The sequence below is a fragment of the Lissotriton helveticus genome, chromosome 4_1, assembly GCF_964261635.1.
Source record: "Lissotriton helveticus chromosome 4_1, aLisHel1.1, whole genome shotgun sequence".
Taxonomy (NCBI): Eukaryota; Metazoa; Chordata; class Amphibia; order Caudata; family Salamandridae; genus Lissotriton; species Lissotriton helveticus.
Window position 1 is genome coordinate 683,569,347 of NC_136063.1, and position 17,678 is coordinate 683,587,024.

Here is a 17,678-nt window from a genome sequence, read left to right on the forward strand (position 1 = left end):
GTTATCTACGAACAGGATTACACATCCCCCAGTCTTGGGCAAGAGCCAGGATATTGCTTCACAGAGGGAGGGCAGAATGACGAGGGGAGCAAGAGAGATCATCTGAGTATCAGTTTCCATTTCCAGTGAGATAGGGAGAGGGAGGCTATGAAACACTCCATCCCTAAGTGCTGCTCCTTGACATAGTTTTCCCATATTTTGACCTTAACTACACTCTGTTTTAATGTCAATGATGGCTTATGGTGGAGTTTTCCTTTTGGTGATTGTTAGTTGAGGAAGTGATAAGGTGAACTGTTCATTGGTTTCGTTTTTCAATTTATATAAACACATTGGTTGCTAGAGTTAGATATTGTGAGTCATTGTTTTTTCTTTAAACAGTAAACGTTCCGAATTGAAAAGAAAAACTATCATTTTTATTAGGGTGTACAACAATACAATTTTGGGTGAACAATAAATACATTAAAATTATAGATATGAGTGATCCGCTCTCACCCATCTAGAGTGTGGATTGACATGAATGCAGTGCCTCACTGGTGTGCTCTCACTAGCTGGAATAAAATAGTGTGCTTTTTATTTGGTCATATATTGGTCATATATTTACAGCCTTGAAAAAGTTCCAGGTCAATGTTGAGCGAAACGTGTTGATTGTAAAGTCACCCAGTACCCACTGATGCCCTTCACTTATTAATAACTTGGCAAGGAAACTGTTGCTTCTACAGTGTTGTTTTGCACATGTTAGTTGCACAAAACATGGGGGACAAATGGTTTTAAAGGCGTTTTTACTGTAATATTGTTTTGAATTTGAAATTGCAGGACTTTTTTTTAACTCGCCAGTAAAGAGCAGGAAATTCTTGTCCACCATCTTGGTGGAGGATCTAGTCTCCACAGGGAGGAGAGCACTTAAGCAGGACGCTGACATGACCCCGCCTCTTCAAACAAGCACTGTTGCTGCTATAGCATTGTTTTGCGCAGGTTATTTGGATTGGAAATTAAGGAGATAAAGTGATTAAAAAGTATTGAAGTGTTTCTACTGTAATATTGTTTTGAATTTGAAATTGCAGAACATTATTAACTCACCAGTAAGAGCAGACATTCTTGGCTGCCATCTTGGTCGACAGCCTAGTTTCCACAGGAATTAGACTAATTAAGCAGGACACTGGTGTGTCTGCGCAACTTCAAACGGACACTGTTGCTGCAAAAGTGTTGTTTTGCGCAGTTATTTGCCCATAAATAGGGGGACAAATGTAAATTTGTAACACACGCAGCAGACACTCATTGTGGGTGCACTGCTGGCACTCTGAAGGTGCACCCAAGGTGATGCAGTGAGATTTTGAAAATCATAATACCTGACACCATCAACATCACAATAACTTTATTTGGTTCAAATGGACCATAAAAGTATAGCATACATACAAAATCCTTAAAATTATCTAGGCTCTTTATAAAGTGAGCAGAACAGCATGAAGTGCAAGGTGATTTGTTGTGCAAGATTATTGCAAGGACAAGAAAAGAGGTTCTCGCACCATCACACCTGTTTTGGAAAGGCCACAAGAAAATGCAATGTGCAAAGGTGAAATCTAGTCATAACAAAGTGAAAAAGTGAGTTGATGGTAAAAGAAATAAAATTGCTTTGATAAGGGGACTGAACTAAATGGCTTTGTGAGCCTGATTGCCCTCGACACTTATTCAACTCAGCACGATAAGCTTCTTTTACAATCACTTTCATATTTGTATGAATACTAGCAGGGTTATCGTAATAATGCTTCAAACCTATCTCGCTAAATTTCTCTTTGACAAAACGGATCCATGGAATTGCCAGGGCATTTTCAGGGGTCATGGAATCCTTAATAATTTCCCTTGAGAATATTAGATCCTCTGACAACAAAATTTTAGCCCATAGAACTAATGGGGCGATATCAATTCAATCCTCAATAACATCCAACCCTACCTCAGAATGACAGAAGGCTGTGGGAGCACTTTTTGGGGTCATCAGCAATCTTTTTATAAACATATTTTCTAAGGTTTATAGTTGGGTGCTTTTCTGGTGTCCCCACACTCATTCCCCGTAGGTTGCAACAGACAGGCATTTTGATTTCTTTAAAGTGATTAATTCCGCTACCGGCTTGTGGCCCAACTTACAAGCCAAGCGGAATAAAGCGTCTACTATGCGGCTAGTATGCTGTACCCTAGCTGTAACAAGATGGTCCCAGTTCAATTTATTGTTAAAGACATTCCCCAAATATGTAAAATTGGACACCTTCTCAATGGTCTTGCCCTTTACAATACATTTTCTTGTTTTAGCTTGACTGGGGCCACACACCATAAAAGATTTACTAAAATGTACTTTTAGGTCCAGTACTAACATAAAATCAATAAAAACATTCAAAGATTTTTGGAGGCTATTGGCGGTTGATGCCATTAGGACCGTGTCGTCCGCATATGATAACAAAGGGACCGAACTACCTCCAATTCTAGGGAAGTCCAGTGCCTGGTCTAATAGGGATGACTCTAGGCCATTTGTGTATAGAAGGAAGAGAAAAGGAGACAGAATGCATCCCTGGTGAACTCCCTCTGTAGAAACAATAGGCCCAGTCCTCTCTTTCCTCGGGTCAAATCGTATAGCAAGAGTAGTGGACGCATGCAGCCTGCGCAAGAGGGTAATGAAATGTTCCTCAAAGCCCATTTTCCCCATCTGAGCCCATAGCTTCTCCCTATTGACTGTATCGAAGGTGATGGACAAGTCTATGAAGGCGAGGTGGATTAAACCTTTCCTGGCCCATAATCAGAGACAAAATGAGACAATGTTCATTCGCCCCCATGCCCCGCCTAAAGCCACATTGTCTTTGGGGCTATAACAGGCCAGGTCATCCTTGCTTCCCTTTTTGTACACAGGTACCACTATGGCTTCCTTCCAGGAAGATGGGATGGGCCAATTATTGCTGCTCTGAAAACACTTGTCAGCAGAGGTGCCTAGAGTTGAGGATTGTTTTTAAACAGATCCAAGGGTACCTCATTAGGACCTGGGGCTTTCAGGCAAATCCCCTTAGACAGGGCAAGCTCAACCTCACTCACTGTTAGAGAGGAGCTGAGTTGGTATGCAGTGATTTGGTCTGTTGGGACGTCTAGGCATGGCTCCTGTGGTGAAATATCATTTGGGTTAAATATGTTTAAGAAATGAGATTCCCAAGCTTTCTCCAATATCATTGAGTCCATACCCCTCCCGCTTTTTGAAAATAGGGGCCGATTTATAACCTCCCAAAAAATCCTGTATAATTCAGTGCACTAGCTCTCTCTAAATCATCCCAAGCTAACCTTCTCAGCTCTTCTTTCCTCTGGGTGATTACATTTTCATAGGCCTGCCTGGTCTCTTTAATCAAGGTTCTGTCACATGGGGTTGAATGCAGTGCCATCTTCAAACCCCTTTGTGCCCTAGAGCAGTCTGCGTTGAACCACTTTGTCTCCTGGGCTTCCCTTCTAACTATTGACTTTGTCAGGCTTTTGGAAATGTCCCTAGTGATTAATTGGAAACCCTGTATGACCGTGTCTGGGGGAGAGTCTTGATGTAAACTATTCAGAATGGGACTTAAGTTAGCTTTAACAATATTCTCCTCAAATTAGGGAGGATTTATTTTGCTCCATTTCACTCTCACCCCTTGATTTGGGTTATACTGGAGGGGAAGCTGATCAACTTTCTTCTCCTTAGCTATTACACAAAGAGCGGTGATAATGGGATAGTGGTCACTCGCGTTATTGGGGTCCACCTTAAAGCTATCAACAAGGAGAGCAAATTTTCTAGATATTACCATTAAGTCAATAACGCTTTCCCTTCCTCCGCCACATAACTGGGGTACTGTATTTGGGGGCTGCTAACCAGGGTATCCACCAAACATAGATCATTTATCATAATAATAGTATTTAAGGCTTAACCTGTGGTGTGTGTATAAAATACGACAACGGTTGACCCTCAGTGTCCAGTAGCCCACACACCTAAGCGTGCTATACCGGCATAAAGTGCAGTTAAAACCCCCACCCTGTAAATGCACAGAGGCTGCCACTTCCTCAATATCTTATCAATTTCTTCCTTAAGAGTGGCAATCATATCACAGCTGCTTTCGTCAAAGATGCTATAATATCAGTTAATCAATAATGTATTGACCTCAAACAGGTTTCAAATTAAAATAAGTTGATACCAAGGAGAATCAATAACATCCTCTGCCATGAAAGACCCATATTTAACACAAATCAATGTCACCAACCCTCCTATTTCCTTCCCTGCTGGTGAGGCAATTGCATGGACATTAACGCCTTAACTGCGGCCGTTATTTCGGCACAGTGCTGGGCGTTCTATAGAGTGGGCAGGGCCGCGTAAGACGTTGAACATTGGGGTTAAAAGAGCAGTAACCTTCTAGCTCGATATTCTCCCTATGCCATGTTTACTGAACACAAATGATATCAAATGCTTTAACGTACTCTAGCCAAACCTCATCCTCTAATTTTGGGTGAATACCTGTGACATTCTAACAAAGAATTCTGAGCGGGTGGGTTTTGTAGCTCCTTGTCACTGTGTCCCCCGGTTGAGAGAGAGAGAAACTTGTTTATTTAGACCATAGTCTTTTAAACAATACAAAACAAAATGCAAATAGAATCGGACAAAGTACGAGCAGACAAAATATTCCTATCTCATAAATAGTTAAAATTCATACTTGTTAAAAAAAAAAAAGAGAGAGAGAAGGTTAAAAGAGGGTAACAGCCCCTGATACACAAATCATTAAACCCAAATTTTATCGAATTTCTCACATATCTGGAAGTATAAAAAGTCAGATTTAAATTTTATAAAAAGGCTTAAAAGAACTTAAAATCAGCACCAATCCTTCGATACCTCCCTTCCAAAATCTTTTACGGCCTTCAGGAATTTGCCCAATGCAATTGCAATTTCTAGCGAATGCATATCTGTTAGTAAGCATATCGCATGGGCACGTGTAATTGTCTTATGTGATCGGAATATAGGACATAAAAACGTTACTTATAGCGGTAAGCATATCAGGAATGGGTTCAAAATCATGTCCCCCCAATTCAGAAATTAATATAGGAGGTGGTGTAAGTGGGTCAATTCCGGTCTCAATGTCATGTATTTTAGTGTCAGTGATTTTTGTGTTTTTTAAAGGCAGACCTTCAGAATTTTCAGTCAACCCGGTCCCTATTAACCTGGCCACTACATTATGGTCACTCCCTAATGTCCTGACTGTTCTTCCAGTTTTATCTGATTTACTTGTTTCAAGGGGTATTCAATCTTTATATGTTAACCCAGAGAGGACCTCAAAGGGATTAGAGTGAAGCCACGTGGTGGGATGGGGGTATCCATACAAAAGTTGCTGCCCTAGCTGATGACTCCTAGACACCCCTTGATAGCGAGGGTAGAAAAAGCCCAGGGGGGCAGGCCTATATTTGCTCGGAAGAGGAGTCTCTGAGATGGCACAATGCGAGGTCAGCGAAGCCTCCTATCATTAAAATTCATCACAACACCATCACCCACTCTGTTTTTAGATGTTTTTCCCAGCCAACTCACCCGCCGTGCCATAATGATATGTTTATGCCAATTTATCTGGGACTGGATTTTACTGGTGCACCAATGGTTGGATTTGTTAATAAGACTCTGACAGCTTTCGTGTTGTCCAGGTGAAGGATATGGGACCCCTGTCTAAATCAGGGTATAAGGTGTGCATTCTGGAGGCAGTTTTAAAACGGTGGTCTCTTCCTGCCTGCTTAGCGGATCGGGACGGGCCAGTTGTAGGACTTTTTCCTCTCAATAGGCTTTCCCCGCTATACCCAACAAGTCTTGGAGAATTGGTAATCCCATGTTCCCCGTTAGAGGACCCCTTGTGGTCAGGTGCCGTAACTTGCAGCATCATTGGATGGCTGGTGCAATTATCCATGTCCAGAGGAATATCGTTGCGTGTAATCATTGGCCCATTTATTGCAGCCCACCCACCCTCGGTAAGACTGAGGGAAGCGTTCACTCCTCTTTCTCCAATACCCAAAGCTAAAGGACACCCTCCACTTTGTTTACTTTGCGCAACTCGGTTCCCTGAGCCCAGCAATAATTGTCCAAGCTGCTCCTCTAAGCAATCCAGGCATGACAAAACAGGTTCCAAATAGTCTGAAACTATTTTACCTATTCGGTTTATCACCATGTCCATATCAGTCTGATTCCTAGTATTCCCTCCTCCCCCACAATGTCTCCCAACAGTTCCAGGAGGATTTTGCTTTGTTCTCTTGACCCTTGGAAATTGGCCCATTGCTCAATGCTCAGACCCAGTCCCAGTCGGGTCAGTGTGCTTCCTTTTTCCCCAACCGTGCTCTGGTCCCCCCAGTTTCCCATAGGTGGACATGTGGCAGCTTCCACACCCTCTGACGCTGCACCTGAAATGCTCAGGATGATAATAGCAGGTGACAGTGAAGGTGGAGGTTGTGTCAGAGAATTAGAGGGCATAGCTGGTATTGTTATGTTGGGAATCTCCGTGGAAATAGCAGCCTGAGCTGTCTGCATGGTCGAGACAGCAGAAGGAGGTGGAACTTGTGGAGCTAACGAAAGTCTGCGTTCAGCAAGTTCAATTTCCACACAGCCTTCTGCAGGCAGCAACTATAGGTTTCTTCCTCCCCATCACAGAGAGATATTAGATGCAAAAGGTTCACCAAACTTTAAAAGCAAGAGTGGAAAAATAAATCTTTTACCATGTCAGCATACCTTCTTGCAGGGAATCTTGCAGCAGTATTTGCTGACGGTGCCAAGAGGGGGGCCCAGCCCAGACTCCTCCAGCCACGGATGGGTTTAGATGGCCCTGCCCTTGGCCCGGGCATTGACTGGGTATGGTCCGGGCATGCCCGTGCACGTCAGTGTTGGGGGAGGCCGCAATCAGCTCCGGGCAGGAGCAAATGGCGTCGGCGGCAATGGCTGTGTAGGGGGCTAGGGACTGGTAGTCCTGGTCCTCCTCTCCCCCAAAGCTGCAGGTGGCAGTGGCAAAATGGGCTTCCCGTGCTGTGGGAGCCCACAATCAGCTTTAAGGCACCTCTGGGCTCAAGCAAATGGCGTCGGCGGCAACAGCCTTGTAAGGGGCTGGGATCGGTAGTCCTGGTCCTCCTCTCCCCAAGGCTGCAGGTGGCGGTGGCAAAACTTGTAGTTAGAGCACACGAAAAGATTGAAATTTTACATTAAACGCCATAGGGATGTACGAAATAGAGACAAGTGTTGTAGAAGCACATTGAAAGTGTGCTTTTAAAAATGAGATGAAGAAAACATAGGTAGAACAAAATTAATATATATAAATTAAGTTGCACTAATGAAACTTATGCTGATAAATAAAAGTTTGTGAAAAAGTGAAATAATATGCTGCCTATTGCTAATATGCATCATTTAGAAAAATCAGAGCAAAAATATGTAAACAATGAAATATAAACTTCATATTTTACAGAATGATATTAGAGATGTTATAGAATATGGAAACATTCAAACAAGACTAATATTTTTAGTTTAAAAAAACATGCATTTATGAGATTAATTAGAACATTTTGTGGTAATAGGATATTTCTAACATTAGAAACTTTCATGCAATAATATTTGTGAAAGTGTATAGATTATATGTTAATTGATTTAAATGTATTACAATACAACCAAGTTAGAGTTAAAAGCTTATTTAATTTAATTATGCAGTACTAACTTAAAGTCCTTCTTTTCTATATGCTTTTTCACTAGTATTGACAGTGCCTTGATTTGAATATAAAGGATCGCTCTTTGCAAAGATGTATTGTAACTTGTGTCTTTTGTACACTGCAGTCTCTTGACATATTTCATTTCTTTTTCAAATGCTCACAACGAAATGTTCCTGTGGGAATAGAATTTTAGCTAGGAGCATAAACGAAAACTTGTATTTATTTTTTGTAACGTTAGGCATATGTGGACTAGCAAAGTCTTGGTTTTCATGACAAGCACGGAAAATTCGCTTGATGTGTCAATCATTTTAGGTGACATGATCTGAACATAAGCCTTGTGATGGTCTTTCGATGGTGATGCAATGTCATACCACTAGGACTTTACCAAAGAACTTATATAAGAAGAAATCCCAGTGGAGGGGCAACGCTTCGCAAAGACCGTTTGCCATTTTAAGCATACAGCTTATGTTTTTTTTTTTTAGATGCTTTCAGAAGCATGCTACATTGCATTATGAATTAGGATGCTATTTGATTTTTGAACTTTACTAAATTTGGACTGCCTAGTCTACATTTGGCGACATACGGACTGTGTATTAATGCAGAACTTATATTAGATTTTATTCATGCTTTGCTTATGGACTCGCCCTTAATAGACTCTAACTGAATCCTTTTGATCCCTTTAGAGTTTGAGCCATTTGTCTATCAGTTATTCTTCTGCCTATTCAGTAGTCGGACTCTGTAATGCTGTGGCTATTATTGTTTGGAAACACCTGCTTAAATGCTTGTCATTGCTATTAAGACAGTTATAGCCCTAACTGAGCAACTTAATATGATGAACTTTGCATCTCTAATACAATACCCACATGTACTCCAAATCTGCTGCTTGAGTCTGTTATTGAGTCTTGCTGATTCATCATTTGAATGTATTGATGATTTAAAAACATTGTGGAAAGAATCAGCAAGCTCTGATGGAACATCAGGTGCTGCTTCTCTTATTTTGCGTAGCCGCTGCAGAGTCATTTATATGTATAATTGTTACTCATCTTAACTTCTTCAGGAGGTTTGTACTTCCAATTGCTATTCTTTACATTTACAGTAGGTTCTTGAGAGTGGTATATCTAAATTTGATTTCTAATTTGTGAGTTATCTGTTAATTAATGAGCCTCATTGGACAGCTAACAGTGAGTTTAGATATCTTAATTTCCATCCTATCTTTCGATGGAGATAGATTTGTCAGAGGATAATAGCCACTGTGGTTAATGAATTTGGATTGATCATCTAATAATAAAGTGCCTACTATGATTGGAGGAGTGAATGAGTGTAGAATAATTAGCAAACAGAACCAAATTGCATAAAATGAAATGCTTCCGTTGGATCAATGGCAATCCCTTCTGTGCCTGTTTGTGCACTGACCACGCACAGCACCAGCTATGCTGCCTGTCTCTCCTTTGAGTTGCGGAGGCCCTCCAGGGATAGAACAAGGCCTAGTATCGGTTTTACGAGAGACCAACTGGTACAAATAGATAAGCTGAACTACAACCTCACATTCACACCCACTTACACTGGGACAGGGGTAGGCTTTTCCCTGACCGCAAACTCAGAGTCGCTTGACACAATGAGATGTGGCCTTTTAAATACAAGGTCGTTAGTAAAAAAAACACAGAAATTAATTGGATGCTAGAGACTGATAACTGGGATGCACTGTTCATAACAAAAACATGGACTACCTTAACTCAGCCATTGGCTTGGGCAAGGCTTATCCTGTAGGCTTCAAAATCCTTCTTAAGCCAAGAGTCAACAAGAAAAAGGGAGGAATGGGAATATGTTTTTAAAGAAAGAATCGGAATGTCTTGATTCTCACCCTAGATGAACCAGCAGCCTCTGAACTACTGGGCTTTGCTCTTAAATCTAGAAAAGGCTGTGTTTTCTTTGAAATTCTATAGTGTAGACTCCCAGGCCCTATGAGATTGTATTTGCTTTCACTCCTGGAGGTCATTTACAATTTGGCCCTCACCCACTTAAAAATCTTCATCCTGGGATACTTTAACTTGTAGGTGAGGGGACCTATCACCCTCATTTAAGGAACTACAAGGCTTCTGTGAAATTCTAGGACTGCGACAAGTACAGGGCACCACACATGCTGGATCCTCTTCTTTCTCCAGAAGGTTTATTCACTATGAAAGACATCATACCCATATTCTTGACCTTTCATGTGTTAGTAACCTTTCACGTTAACACAAAGGAACTGGATACCCCAATTTTTGATGCAGCCATAACAAGAATAAGAAGGGCCTAGCATAAACTCAATAGGCCTGCACAAGGAAGAACATTCAGCCTGCCCTCTACATTTTACTCTAGGAAAACTGTAGACAATACCTACAAAGCATTAGAGGTGTAAATTTAAGAAACATTAGATAAAGTACCTTTTAAAATCTGAAATCTCAACACAGGTCCTCAACCTCATGGTATATCTCTTCATTAATAACATCAAAAGACGCTTGTAAGAAACTAGAAAGAAAGTGGTGCTGCTCCTACACAGAGGAGGATAAAAAGCTCCTAAAGAGCTCTCTAAATGAATATAAGTGCAAGGTTGGCAAAAGAAAGCCGCCTACTACTCCAACGGTATTCTAGATGCTCTAAACCGTGCTAAAAGGTATTCAGCATTATGCACAAACTATCTAGCCCATGGCGTATAAAACATGAAATAATACCGGCACAAGCACTCTGTCATAACCTCTCTGACTTTTTTGAGAACAATCTTATTACAGCTCTTGAGGACATTGGAGGTACTCCCCAGACGGAAACAGGCCTTAATCATAATCTTTTAAATGGGTGATTTGAAAGAGTTAAATCAACACATTCCAAGATTGAAACAACAGCATTAGCAAAGACCGATGCAACAGAAATTGCATACTCCCTGATAGTCGCTTGAGCAAGTTATAACTTACCGAACCTGTGACTGAGGACTACTTTCGAACCATAGCTGTCGGGCATGCTCCACTCTTCCTTGCACAACTGCGAGGGGTGGAGCCAAGCCAGTAGATCAAGCGCCAGAGAAATCACAAATTAACTTTGCATTCAGCGTTTACCGAGTCTCTGCTTTACCTGCACCTACCTGATTCCTGCTTTGATGTTGGACGCGCCGGCGTAATCCCACGCCACTTGTCCGAGTGCTTTGCTTCCAGTCCTTCGCCTCAAATCCATTTCTCCTTCCGGGTCATTGTCAGCTCCCTGGGCGGTGCTGCAGTTCCTTGAGTTGCTCCCAGGCAGTACTAGCTCATTTCTTCATGGAACACCTTTGTTTTAGCACCCTGTAACTAACGAGAGGAAAAATATATATTTTCTAAAGAACCTACATAACTTGTGAGACGGTAACAATGTTTATGAAATATTGGCTGATACAATTATGAAATACTTATCTGAAGTACTCCTTCCACAGTGACTGGACATTCTGTTCAAGTTACTGGAACATTTTCCTGGCTGAAAAATAGAACAAAGAATATATTATTAGTATCCTGATGTTATAAGGTGCTAATTTATCATATAACACATATTATTAGTATCCTGCTGTTACAAGGTGCTATATTATTATATCACTTAGCACAGGACCTTTTTGTGTGAATTTTTTCCAGTATGGAAGAATATGTTTTTTTGCTGGATTATATTTGATGTGAGCTTTTTTGGGCTTTACTGAATATTGACGTAACATAGGTTGAGGTTAGCTACATTACTTTTTATTACATAATCTTAAGACATGTTTAACTAGACCACTTGGTTAAACAAATCCATGGTTCTTCTTTTCTTTACCTTTTCTAGTTATGACAAGACTGCCTTTTCTGTTTTCTACCTTTCTAAACCTTACTACGAGCGGAAGAGGGATTACAAACAGGTAGACATACTTACAGGGACATACATATGTATAGATCCACTTCCATAACGTAGTATAGAATAACTCTTGTATATTATTTTTTGTTCAGGAAGTACAGCTCGCCTGCTCCATCCAAACGTTGTGAGAGACGTCCTACTGTGATACATCTCCTTTTCACATTTCTGGTTTTGTTTACATCTTTCTCCTCATCACACCATTGCTAGCTTTGACATTGAGCTGACTTTGGTTGGTGTGGGAAGTTGGATCCTAGCTGTGAGAAGTTGACCTGGAATATGATGACCACTATTCTAGTGGGCACCTTACACCAGTCCAAACAACCCTTATTGAGGGTAGGTTTAGACAACCTTTATAGAAAGCTATCCTAGTGGTAGCTGTGGAGAGCAGCCTACAGGCTAAGTCTTGAGGGAATGTAAAGCAGCTTGTTTTACCAGTCTATAATCTCTTGAATTAACAAATGAAAGTGCACAACACAAGGTATATATATAACATATATGTATTTATTCCAAACACAACCCCTCTAGTCTCTTTATGAGGCTAGAGGCAAAAGTACAATACAAGAACTTAAGTAGCACACAGTAAATTGCACAGTATACGTTTTGCCCTAGGGGCCTCACAAACCATATACTAAAATAGTGGTATAAGAACCATGTGAGGGATAGAAGTTAGGCCTAGGGCCTGTAGAACCACTGGGGCAACCAGGAACCACCCAAGTTAGGGACGCAGGAGACCCAAGGGGGACGTGTGCCGTGTCTAAACACAGCCGCGAATCACCATTGACTTCCATAGAGAAAATTCAAGTTAGAGTTTAAAATTTTTAGGACACTTAGGAGTGGACTGCAGTGAAATCCCTTCAGAACTAGACACTTCGAGAGTCTAGACCCACAGCAGCACCAAAGTACTTGTGTTACCTCACCCTGGGAAGCCGGGTGCATAGGTGTCTTTTCATGTCGGGTTTGTCGTCAATTCCAATGGAGAGCTGCGAAGAAGTGCTGCAGGCGACCAGAGGAAAAGTGTCCTGATGGATCCAAGGGTGGATTGGAGATCTGAAGAACCTGAAAGCAGAGGGGACAGAGTCTGGGTCACTAGCCAGTGACCCGGATGGCGACAGGAAGATGCCAGCCGATGTCGGGTGCTTTAGTGTGAAGTAGGTAAAGCTTGACTCTTCAACCACGAGGTCCAGGAGGTGTCGATGACAATCAGGAGCTGGATTCAAGCAGTTCCACATTGGATGTCGAGTACTGCAGCATCGGTTACTGGATTGGACACAAAAAGCCTTGGCAACAGCAACCCATGCAAGATGACAAGGTTGGCTCCGGTGCAGACCAGCAAGGTCTTAGGGACTCACCCTTTGGAGGTGAGTCAGGGTATGTCTTCAGTAACCAGAAAGCCCCAAGAAACAAAGGATTGTTCTTCGTGGTGACCCACTAGCTAATGGACTAGGGATCATGAAGGAGCCTCAAGCTAAGGTGAAAAAAGCAGGCCCACGGAACACTTATGGAATGTAGGCCTCTCAGCTTCAGTGCAAAAGGTGCTTGGGGCAAGGGAAACAAATAGCCCAATGCACAACTTTGGGAAACATTGGGAAGTAGGTGCACTTGCAAAATTGCAGGATGTCCAGGAGTTCTAGTCCCACGTCTCTTGTGAGAGCTACAGCTCTCTGCTTTGCTGGGGACTCATGTCAGCCTCGGAGATGTGAGGCAGTCCATGTCCTGTGTCACAGATTCTTCGGGATCTGGCAAGAGCCTCAAAAATGCAGACTGGCAAGATGCTTCTTTGGTGCCTGTTTGAACAGGGGGGTCTCTCCTTGACCCCAAGGGAGATTTCTTCCATCTTCCAGTCGATACGGAATGTTGAAGGTCCAAGATTTCCTCTTCGGCGTTTCGTCCAGGGTAATCTAAAGTCCTAGTGACTGGGTTCCTATACTTATACTAAGTTTAGGGGTTGCACTAACTCTAGGGTCCCACCAATGGGAGGACCTAGGGGGAGGGTGGTTACACCCCTTCCCCTTTGTCCAGTTTCGTGCCAGAGCTGGGGCTGAATGCCCCAGCAACCAGTTTCAACTGGGAAATGCATGGAGCATCTTGTGTGCCCCAGGCAGTGTCTGAACAACATTCACTGAATGCAACCCACCCTGCCCCAATACACTAAACTCTGTCTGGGGAGGTGTGGCACCTCCCAGGACAGGAAACCTATTCTCCAGGCCTCCCCTGCTCGAGTTTCGCCCAGCAGCAGGAGGTCAGACTTGTGTCTGTGCCAGCAGCATCCATTTTGTGATGCTGAGGCTCTTTTAAACTTCTACCGGGTATACCAGTGTGTACATGTCTTCCCCCTCTAGAAGGGCGGAATGCTACCCCGGCCGCCAGAACTGGCGGGGAGGTAGTATTCCAAAGTATTTGACACCAAACACGACATGTTTTGATAAAGCCAAACCAAAGTTAGCATTAACCGCGAGGAATACAATGCACTTAAGAGTATATAGTATGGCTATATCATAGAACAGCTATAAGGAAGGGATTCCTAAAGCTAAAAGGGGCTCACCTCATGCTAGGGCACCCTCTCACACAAAACTAAGCACTCTGCCTTCAGGATTGTCAAGGCTTGCTATAGGAGTGACTCATAGGGTTATATGTGTCTATATATAGGTAGATATAGGTATACTATATCTAAGTAAAGGGTGCTTACACCGCCTTACCCAGGCTGCAAGTGCAGACCTGTGGTGTCATCTTGGAAGGCTTCCCAGGGTGGCATAATACATGTTTCAGCCCCTGGTAGGCCTCTGGGGTACCTATGCCCTTGGTACCTAGGGTACCGTATACTAGGGACTCATAAGGGTGACCCAGTAACCAATCTGTGATGTACCTAAAGTACATGCCTTCAATTTAGAGAGAGAACAGCTAGGCTGTGGTCCTGATTAGCAGGGCCACAGCCAGACTAAAGTCAAAACACCAGTGAAACACAGCAAAAAGTGGGGGTAATCATAGGAAGCAGAACCTACTCTCCTACACTATCATCATATCTCACATCTTGCGTCTGCAGAAATCCCCAGGTGAGTACACAATCGCTATTTCCAACAATTTAGGCTCTCCCCTTGACCCCCTACCACACAAAGGACCTCATTTACAATGCCACTGTGCCACCAGAGCATCACTTTTTGCAACGCTCCAGCGGCACTGTGTCCTGCTCCATATTTACAAGGCATCGCTAAGCCACTCAACACGGCCTAGTACATATTGTTCCCTTTGATGCCGTTTTCTGTATTAAAGGGATGTGCAATTGATGTTGCTGTGGTGATTCTCAGCGACACCCATGTCATTTTTTAAACTGCACTGGATTTACAAGGAATAGTACATCTTTAGTATCCAGCACCTTCCCTGACTTAATACTGACTGGAGTGGGAATAGTCAATTATATATCTCTAGTGTCCCTCACCTTTCCTGACTTAATACTGACTGGAGTGGCAATAGTAAATTATATATCTTTAGTTTCTAGCAGCTTCCCTGACTTAATATTAGCTGGAGTGGGAGTAGTAAATTAGATTTGTTTACTGTCCAGCATTTTTCAGATTTAATGGTAAGTACAATTAAAATATATATTGATCTGATATTTTTTAATTAAAAAAAATATATACATTGAATTAAAATATATATTTGAGGAACATATATACTTATACAAATGTAATAGAGAAAGAATAGCACTTTTTTTGTAAATTATATTTTATTATATATTATTACCACTTTTAGGGTAAAAGAATACATTTTATTAAGGCACTATTATACAACTGATGAAATACAGAAACAAAATACATATTTTTAATAGATGAAAATGAAATATGTTCTATATATGTTTATTCACAAACAATAATTTTCCTATATATATGTTTTTAACTTTTTAACATTTTAAAACAAAGGTATATTATTTTTGTAGTCAGAAACATTTTTCTATAACCATTTTGAAACAAACATAATTTTACAAAATGTATTTACAGTTTTGTTTTTGCATTCATTACAGTTACAAAATAATTATATATATTTTGTATATATGGTATATCATATCATAAATTTTTTCAAATAAAAAAACATAGACACGTGTTATTTATTTATTTACATGTTATATATATTGATAAATAATATTCATTTATGATAAATTAATAATATTAATTAGTACATTTCAGCATTTTATAGAATTGTTGTTTTCAAAAAGGTTACATTTTTCTTATATTTTAAACAGTTTTAGGCATTTTTGGATATGTATTGTAAATGATACAAAATAATAAGTAATTATAATATTTATTAATATTTTTTTAGTAATTGTTATTATTGTTTTACAATAAGCAAAAGATGTTACATCATTTTTTAAAAATTAGTAGAATAATCTAATATTTAAAAAAAATATATAAGTTGTTTAATTATGTATGGTTCCTATTTTTAAGAATTATCTTGTATGTGTTTTATTATTTAAGTTGCCATTTTTGTTTTATAGGGACTATTTTGTAACTGCTTACTATTGTTTTGGGTCACTTTATAGGAGAGAAGCTCGCGGTTAGATGCAGCATCGCGTCGATGAAGGAAAGTTTCTTTTACTAAATGAAATTAAAAAAATTCTTGTATTTGCATGTTGTTAAGTGGTAGTTAGTATATGTAGTGGTAAGTTGTTGGGTTTTTGGTGCGTTTTGGTAGTTAAAAATTGTTTAGCGAGATGTTGATAGTGTGTGTTTGCGGCCAAGTGTAGAAAGGGTAGGATACGTTTCTAAATGTTTGTTTATCTATACTACTATTATAAAGAGAGAACAGAAACCTTTTGGCAAGGTAAACTCGGGAACCACAGCGCCAATCCACACACCCAATACATTGTTGTAATCCTCAGGGTGTGTAGATGGACATAGGCTGCATAAAATAAAACAAAACGTAAATTAAAAAATTAAACTTTAAAAACAAAGTAGTCCCCTAAAAGTAGCGCCGGCCGCGACCTAGCGCTAGCCGCGACCTAGCGATGTCCGCAACGTTCATGATGACGACAGGCGGGGAGGAGCGGTGACGAGCAGCGAGGAGTGGCGGTGAAGTCCGGAGCGCGGGGTAGAGCGGCGGCTCAGGTAAGGCAAAGGCAAAGGCGAGGCGGGAGGCGGAGGCGGAGGCGGGAGACGGGAGGCGGGAGGGAGGCGGGAGGGAGGCGGAAGGGAGGCGGGAGGGAGGCGGGAGGCGGGAGCCGGTCTGGGCAATGTCGAGGGGGCGGGGGCCGGGGCGGGAGTGCACCCAAGCCTGAAATGTTGCCTCCAGCCCGCTTGTGCCTGGGCAACGCTGCTGCAATCCGGAAATGCTGTCCCCAGCCCCCTTTTGCCCCAGGCAACGCTGGGGCGGGCTGCTAGTGGTATATAAAGTTTGTTTATATGTTGTTTACTATGCTGTATCTGTCTGTTTGTGTGGGTGGGTATGTTTATTTCTGTTTTTACAGGTTTCGTTATCGGAATCATGCTTTGAAGAGGATAGCATTGTTTTTTATTAAGAAGTGTGTATTAGTATTTAATACTAATATATATTTTACACTTTCTTAATTTTTTCGCCTTTTCCTGGAGCATTTCTTTCTTTAAGCACAATTTTCAAGTTTTCTATGGTTTAAATTTGTTGGATTTATCAATACTGGATTTTTATTTTGGAACATTTGGATTTTTACATTTTTTGGGGGTTAATTTTAATATTTATTTGGATTGAGAGATACCTGGATGGATTGACCATTTTTGGATTATGTTTTCTTCTGCTACAGAAACCGTAAGTGTTTAATTTCATAATTGTGTGAGGGTATGTTGACTATATTATTTTATATATGTGTTATGTTTAGGTCAAATGTAATATGTCAATATATATTTTTTAATTGCATTAAATATATATGACACATTATTTATATTTTATAAACGTCACAAAAAGTATATGTACAGTTACCAATTGTGTTTTGTAGATAAGTTATTTTACATTGTCTTAGGAAAACTATTTAAAGAATTGTTTTTGCTATTAGTGATAGGCATTTTGGGCCTCGTGTAGTTGGGTATAGTGTTACCTGACTCTGTAGTAATTCATACAATTTTTTTTGT

General features: G+C 41.0%; 1 long non-coding RNA gene across 1 annotated transcript in view; it reads right to left on the bottom strand.

The window, feature by feature from the left end:
• The window catches only part of LOC144827297 (uncharacterized), a 167,483-nt gene that overhangs the window by 1,895 nt on the left and 147,910 nt on the right, over positions 1-17,678 (bottom strand). The window contains exon 3 of the long non-coding RNA XR_013610125.1: positions 10,823-11,187. This is a non-coding gene — a long non-coding RNA (uncharacterized LOC144827297). The remainder of the gene's footprint in view (positions 1-10,822; positions 11,188-17,678) is intronic.